The following is an 8,858-nucleotide window of genomic DNA, read 5'->3' as shown; positions in this document are numbered from 1 at the left end:
TTGATGCCCGGCGAAGTGGATTTGAGGAACATTTCAACGGCCGGGATTGAGTGCGGGATCTCGAAAATATTTGGACGGCTTCTCCGGATATGAAATGAGTATTATGGTCAATCAAGAAAGCAAACGGTAGCAGCCGAGGATTTGTTAAACTTCTTTTTTTCCCGCGTTTGATCGGAGCCAATCGAAGCATGAAATTGGTGGTATTTTTGGGCCTAGGAACGTTTCCAGACTTTCCAGGCAGCGACCTGACGATCGCTTCGAACGATTTTTCGTTGTTATTGAAAGAACCAAGTACCGAGCCAAGTTTTCCGTTCTGTTGTGTGCCTTTACCTGATCAGAGCCAACTTTCCTAGGGAACGCTAAAGCGTATAATTATGATCCTTTTTGGCTGAATCTGAATGGAAGCACTTGAGTCCAGAGATAGAGATTGTGTGTGGAAAAAATATCATTTCAAGCCGGATCGACTTTGTTGTCGCCATTAACCAGATCTGGGCAACGGTGGCGATGACTTTCAAGAATCAATGAAATCGTTCAGAATCGCTTCGTAGCACCACAAAAGGATATCGTCTTACTTCTACTAATAAACCCTGAAGTTCTGAACCAAAAAGGGTTTCAAGAAAAATTTGATTATATTAAAAGTTAAATTCCCTATGAGTTCAAATTTCAAATTAAATGTGAACGAATATGATTTTAATCTAAATTCAATTATGATACTAAATGTTTATTTATATATTATACGTATAATGCTCCTTTTCATTCTTCATTTTTTAGCCAAATGATTTGGGATTCAATTTGCATCTTTTCCACCTCAATCCCTGCATCCTTCTATTTTTATACGGTTGCTCATCACCACAACAAGCTGGTTCAGTTTTGCTGCTCTCCTTATGTGAGGTTCCGATCGAATTCCGATCCCGTAAAGATCACCGCAGCAAATCCGAAATCGATTCATAATGTACCATTTCCTGTGCGGATCGAATTGCATGCCGCTCGCTCCAACTCCAGTCATGCTCCATCACAGCAGCAGTTTCTCATCGCTTCCATTTCCATCGGGCGATCGACCATTTTCGGTGCTCGAATTCGAACGGCATCAGAACCCATCTTCCCATTTCACCCCAAATTCGGATGTTTCGGCAGCTTGCTTTCGCCAAAGCCCCCAATTGTGTGATCCAATCCCATATTCATCAAAATTGGGTGTACCGAATGGGGGAAGTTTCCTTTGCCGAAATATTTTTTTTAATACTAAAAAAGCTTTTTAAGACCCATAAAATTTTGAACAGCCAAAACCCTTAAGGTGAAGCATGTAGGGAAGAGTGAGGAAACATGATCCCTGGGGATACTTGATTCCTTCGCTATATCTAGAAACAGGAATATCTTACAAATATCAAATGTTCTAGAAAAATGTGGTGAATAAACCAAAACAATAATGCTGTTATCTCAACAAATTTTAATTTTTTTTTTTAGAGTAGGGAAACTGGGGGTATAATGCCCAGTGTGGGCAAAACGCCCCACTGCGATATCTAGCTAGATATACACTTATTTTAATAATTCTGTACGCTATTCCGTTCTAATTAACAGTAGAAACTTTTTGTACAAAAAATTAGCATCAAATATGCGATAAATCCTTGCAAAAATCCAAAAATACTTTTCAAGCCATATTCCTTGCAATTTTGGCCTTGACTTTCGTAAGGAATTTCGGCATCTATCAACATAAAAATTACCTGACATCTGTAACAATAATTAACATTGGTCTTGAAAATCATCACAAAACGAAAAATTTACTTATTCAATTATTTTGTCTGTTATTTTGAACGAGTTTTAATAAACATGTCTAGGTAGGGCAAAACGCGCCATGTCCGTTTATCTTTAGGCATGTTTCATATTTGTTTAAATTTTCATCACAACAATTTTAAAGATATACTAGCAGACCCGGTAAACTTCGTCTTACCATTTTAAACTTGGCGTCTATTTCAATTTTTTTTCGCTGTTTGACTTAAAAAAAGCATCAAAGCATCTTGAGTTGTTAATCGTCTCGCTTTCTTGAACATGCCCTAGTTTTTAAACATATCCATCTTTTCCGTTTGCTCGAATTGGCCCGCTCAATCATATCGGAATCAAATCTAGGAATTTTAACTCAATTCTACGGGTCTTTTAACTGATTATTCAATAAATATCTCCAATAAATTTTACATACTTCTTACATGAATCTTTTTCATTTACATTTCTTTTATTCGGATGCTTTGAATATTGCCGAATGATATCAGGAATCAGCTTCCCGTTGCAAATTCGATTTTTTCAGCACTCAACGTTACCATCAAACTTGGCAAACCTCATGCTAAAAAAAATCCACTCTTTATAACTTGTTCCATAAATAACATATGTTGATTATATCTATGTTTCATTTATTGTATACAATTTAGTTGATTGACTTCGCTTTGCTCGAGTTCACTTTAAAGTTTAAATCGTTATCAAAAATTTCTCATTTATTGGAATTTATTGCATATGAAACTTTATGGAAGAAGAATTTTGAATATTGGGACAATTTTTGGAGTGTTTGCTCAATATTCTGCCTAGCGCAGCACTTTTAGCTCCCGAGTAGCTTTTGATGGTATATTTTTTAGAACTGAAGAAATAAAAACATTAGAGATGATTTTTTTCAAACCATTTTCAAGCAGCTTCACTTTCCTCACATTTGGAAGCAGGGGTTATTTATATCCATATTTTCATCAAAATCATGTCCCAAAAAAGGTTCGCCCTTTTTTTAGCAAAATATTCTTATTAAATCAAGAAGTCTTGATTTATTGGGTTAATATTCAAAGGAATTTAATTTGGTTTTGAAAGGAGAAAAGATATGATTAAATTTTTTGTTATTCAACCGAATTAAAGCATTTTTAACTTCTTTTTTATCCTTAAATACATACCTGCCAATTCAAACCATTGTTGTCTTATTTGAAATTTTCCTAAACAGTGTTGAAGGTGATTTGCGATTCTGTTTAAGATTATGTGATATTTTCAAGATTCAATAAGATTTAATTGGAACGCAGGTTTTAAAAAATTAAATACATAAAAAAGAACTAATGTTTCAAGGCTACGATGATTTCATGAGTTTATTCTTTTTTCTGGAAATTTTCATGTAAATTTACCTCGACATTTAAAAATTTTAAATATCCGTTCAGATTTAACACTCGGGAAACCCTATCTGACTATTTTAGAGAAAAATTGGAATATGTTTCATGACTTAAAGGCGCATTGCCACTTGTTTCACCGTGTGAAATGACAGGAGTTAATATTATTTTCAACACTTTAAGGTCATACCAAAAACTTATCAAAATAAAAAAAAAAACAGCTTCTGCTTTCAAAAAAATTATGCTTCTGAAATATTAATCACAAAAAAAATGTCAACAAAAAATCGGATCTAAAGTCTCATCTACGTAACCAGAATATGTTAAACAAAAACACACATTTATATTAAGTACGAACTTGAATTGTGTGTAAACAAACAGGGAACCTGTAAACAGTTTTTTTGTGAATGATTTTAAAATAAGTTAAGTTTCTTTAGTCAGATTGTTAATTTGGGCCCACCATTTATAAATTTAGAAATCATGTATACATTTTTTGTAAATGTTGAACGTTTGTATTTCTTTGCATTCGGCCTTCAAATGAACATCAATCTTATATAATCCATTTTAAAGGACAGGCTCTTGTTCAGTTCATGTGTCTGTTCATTTGCAACGGATTTTGTGGTTGTTCTATAAATTTAATGGCGCATGATACAACTTCTGTTGAGCACATTTGTACATGTTTGAAAAATATTTCTAGCGTTTTGGATTATAAACCAAGTCTTTCCACTTTTCTTTTTTCAAATGTCCGCAAAGAGTCATACCATTATTTCATACGAATCAGTACTAAATTCATATTATTTAGACAACAATTCCTTCTTGAAATAACACGAATTGAAGTTTTAATTTTTTCAAATCGTTTGAATGGTTTTGATTTGATCGGCAAAAAATTACTCTGGGTCACATCTGGGCGTCATTCATTACTACATATGTGCTGTACAAATGATCTAGGAATCAAGAAGAAAAAACACATCTAGGCTTCATGTGGTCACCACGTGCATCGGAATTATGCTTGGTTGAGAAATGCGCGCCCAAATATTCCCTCTAAACAGTATGCTATGCCATAGTTACTAACCTCCTTCGACGTTTGCTTGCGACGCCTTGACCATAGAGACGAAAAACAAACCACCCGCCCGGCGCCCAAAGTAAAGAAAATCTCGAAAAAATTGAAGGCCATGACTTTAATTTCATTCAATTTATTACAAATTTAATGATTACGGACAATTAATGCGACTTTTTGTTGTTTTTATTCGATATAAACCGATTCGCATGCCCACAGAATATTCTAAAAATAATTTCATTTGAATCGGTTGGGTCATTTCGGAGGAGTAGTACTACAAACACCGTTACAAGAGAATTTTATATAATAGATATATAAGTTGTATTGGAAAACATAACTTGAATATAAACGAATATATTTAAAATTCCTAAATTTAATATAGATTTAATTAACTATTCACAAGAATGTCAGTATATCTGGCAGCACTGCGCGTAGCAATACATTTTTCCACCTGTGAAGTAGAATAGAAGTGTTTTTACCTGGCAAACACTTTCGGAGGCACTTGGATCAATAAACACTTATATAACGTTAAACGGCGCGATTGGGTACACACATATGCGCATTATGCCCCTATTGAATCTGAAATCCAGTTTTCAACCTACTCTTTAAACTTCATTAAATTTGTGGCCTTTTTTGACCTTCCAGTTATTCTATCAGATTTAGACAAAAAATAAACCAAACTTCCAAACACAATCGAAAATTAAAGTTAATCTTTTAAAATGTATTCTAAAACAAGGCTTTCTTTTTAACGTGGGCATTATGCCCCCTCTTCCCCTATTTGATTTTGTTTGAAAAAATTAACAAAATGTGATTTAAAGATCTGTTTTACCACTTTAAAATGTTTCTCACATGAAAAAATTATAATTGAAATATTTATTCCAAAATGCCAATCGTTAGAGTACAATTTGCACTTCATTATGTCATATTTTCAAAACAATATTAAACTCTTAATTTTTTTTTTGAAAAAGTTTTCCAAAACAAATCTTATGGGTATAATTGATCCCTGGAATCAAAAATGATATATTTTTCTTCTAAATGGATCGCGATCACTGGTTATCATTAAATTACTTACATTTGTCCAATAACTTCCAGTAATTATCTGTTCCAAAGGACTTAAAATCTGTATTTATCTAAAAACCAGAAAATTGCGCCTTAAAGTATGCAATGAACCTAGGGTAGAAGACAAACTTTTGGAATTCTCTTTGTCTGATACTTAGAAACTGTGAAATGAAAACTAATATGACAAAAATCAGTTAACGGACCATTTATCTTCGGATTTTACCAGATTTTTGCCTACGCTCAGATCACCCTGCATAAGGGTTCATGTCTCCTTTAGAAAAGGATCAAGTCTCCTGTAACTTAAAAAATATGACAATTTTTCTAGTCTGACAAAAATGCTTCTAGTTTATCTTGGAGTTTATCTATGAATCGTTCTAACTTTTGGAGCATATAAACTACATGCTGTCAAAAAATGCAAAAGACGGTGAGTTGTAAAATTTTCACAAAAAGATATGATGGAAATAAGAAAAGGGGATCAAGTATCCCCATTCTCCCCTATCTATTTCCAAAACATAATCCATGAGGAACAGAGAGATGAAATGTGATGAAAAGTTTTACAAATTAAAACTACCCTTCCGCTCATTTTCAACATCTTTCACCTTATTTTAATTTTCTATCCGTCTATAATCTTGCAATTTTTAAATATTCTTTCTCAAAGAATATAAAATTTCACCGATATATTCGAAAAAATAATGTCTCAAATCAAATTTACGGTGATTAACTCTTAACGATTTCAAAATAGAATCCCCGTAATCAAGGCCGTAGGAAAAAGCGGCTCATGGGGGAAGGGGCGGTTTTGTGACAAATTTTTCTCATATCAGTTTTGCTTGAACGATTTATACCAAAAAAATATGAAGGTTCTTTTAATTATTCAGCTTTGTGTTATTTTACAATAATAGTTAGGTATAAATTAAAATCCTAGCTTTCGAAATGAAAAAAAAACAATATTGATTCCTCGACTTGATATGCCACTAGATTTTTTCACTTCACATAAGACTTTTTCAATTTATACTTGGGACAGATAATAGGAATATTCATGAAAAATAGGCACTAAGTGATAGCATATATTTTTGCCTCTATTAAATTTAACATACTTAAGCCTCCATATGAGCTGAAAGCATTAAATAGGAAATGATAAGAGTTAGAAAAACCTAAGAGATAAGAGAAGAAAACACAATAAGTATCGTAAAAGCAAAGCTCAGTCGGCAGGCCCGTGCGAAGGACCGCTCCATGGGGGGGGGGTGGTTCTCGAAATTTAAATTTATCTAAAAATAATAAAATTACCAAAAATGCACTACAAATAGGTGAATTGATTTCTCAACCCTTATTCTTACTCATGTACGACCATCACACATGCTTGAAAAATTTGTTATAAGTTTTACTGATACAATTAAAAATCAAGCATAATCAATGCTTACAATAAATGCAATTTCAGGGAAGTCATGAATAAATTATTAAAATGACGATCTTTATTCTGAACTAGAAATTTGCTTGAAAATAAATTGCAAGCAGTCTAGTTAACAGATTTTTAATCAATATTTCAGAAACACCAGAAATTGAATGCGAATTGAAATTTCAATAAAACAGTTTAAAGCTTCGGACATGAGTAGTGCACAGAAATAGAAGATATAAAATATAGCACCAGATTTTAGAAGAAATTATAACTCAATTGTAAAATAAATTTTAAACCAGGTTATAAATTAAGCATGACTTAAAATTGTTCAATAAAATGATTAATATTGTTGTCATCTTAATTCATCTTTTTTTTTTCATTTTCAATTGAAGGGTTCTTAAAAAAATATAAAAGCTTAAACTGAAAATATACAGCTTGAGTAAAAAAAAGAAGAAAAAAAGGAAAAAAAAGTACAGCTTGGGTAATGGATGATTTATTGAATGATCAATAAAGAACTAACAAAAATAAAAAAGGAATTCCCTGTTTTGTTATAAATATTGAAACACGAAGCATATACTAAATTAATTTAACACTGCGCATTGAAATTTAACCGCTCAGCTCCTACTTCGATTCATTTTTTTAACTTTCAATAGATCAATATAAAAATATGATTGATTCAAGAAAAATAATTCAAAATTATAAAAATAAGTAAAACATTATAAATTTTCAAGCACAGGCTTTATAGTCTGAATATTTTGTCGCCGTCTGTTGGAAAAATGGGTCTGAAAGGACAAAATTTAAAAACCAATGTATTTCTTATCAAAAATTTAGATTTATAGGCTTCCAAGAAGATTAGTTTTTCAAAAAACTTTAAATTTAGGATTGGAAACTTTTTAGAATTTTTTTTTTAAATTAAAAAGTTTGACTAAAAATGCGGTAAAACTAAATAAAAAACGATTCCATAAAATTCGCTAAATTTGTTTGTAGTTTGAAACAAAATATGAAGATGAAAATATTTTTTAACGTTTGAGAAGAAAATTTATTGTATAAAATTGCCGGACCATTTATAAAATTTATTAACACAATTTAATTTGTAACTCAAAGGAATAGCATTAATGAATGATTCGGTAGATTTTTGCGCATGTTTGCTTTAAAAAAAAATTAAATTCAATATAGTCAAATACTCTTCGAACATTCGTTTAAATTCTCGTATATTACAAAATGGTTTAAAGAAAATAAATACAAATCCTATAAGTTTTTTCTTCACAGATGTTGAAAGTACTTGAGGTCTTGGAGGAAGTTAAGAATCGGTTGCAGAATGCAGAAATTTCTCTAATGATTCTTTACCTATTTTCAAGTTATTTGAAAAATAAAATTTAATAAAGCTGAATTCTTGCATCTTAGAAACATGTGAATTTTATGGCCTTGTGTAATTTATCAAAGCAAGAAAAAGATTTTAATTGCGGCTTAAATTGTTTTCGTGGAGAATGTTTCATATCAGCATAAAATTTGAAATAACCCACACGATTTATTCGTATTCAAAAGTCTATATATCTATATAAAAAGCAATTTCTGTATGTTTGTTTGTTTGTTTGTTTGTTTGTTTGTCCTCTATATACTCAGCCGTCTAGAGAGCTAGAGGTCTGAAACTTGGCATGGATACTCATTAGGACCAGGAATGATGAACAATGTTTTTAGATTTTCGGATGACCCCTTCTGAAGGGGGTCGTCCATAGAAGGCAAATATTGTTTTCGCGATATTGACGTTACTTTTCGTCGGATCGTGTTGAAAATTCGCAAATGAATGTTTTGAAAGATGAGAAATCGATTTCAGGTGACAAATTTTGTGTAAGGGATCGTCCAAAGGGGTCGTCCATATTAACTATTCGCTGTTTTTGCGATATTGACGTTATTATACATCGTTTTCAGATGAAAATTGGTACACGATAGTTTTGTGTGACGGGCAATCGATTTGAGGTTTTAAATTCAGTGTTAGGGGCCGGAAAAAGGGGTCGTCCATATTAAATTTTCAGTATTTTAGTGATATTGACGTTTTTATACATCGGATTGGGATGAAAATTTGCACATAGGAATTATTAGGGACGAACAACTGATTTCACTCATCCAAACCAAAATCAGGGGTCGGCCAAAGGGGTCGTCCGTATTAACTATTCACTGTTGATGCGATATTGTCGTTACTATACATCGGATTCAGACGAAAATTGGTACA

Source organism: Uranotaenia lowii, chromosome 2, assembly GCF_029784155.1.
Source record: "Uranotaenia lowii strain MFRU-FL chromosome 2, ASM2978415v1, whole genome shotgun sequence".
Taxonomy (NCBI): domain Eukaryota; kingdom Metazoa; phylum Arthropoda; class Insecta; order Diptera; family Culicidae; genus Uranotaenia; species Uranotaenia lowii.
This window is presented reverse-complemented; position numbering follows the sequence as displayed.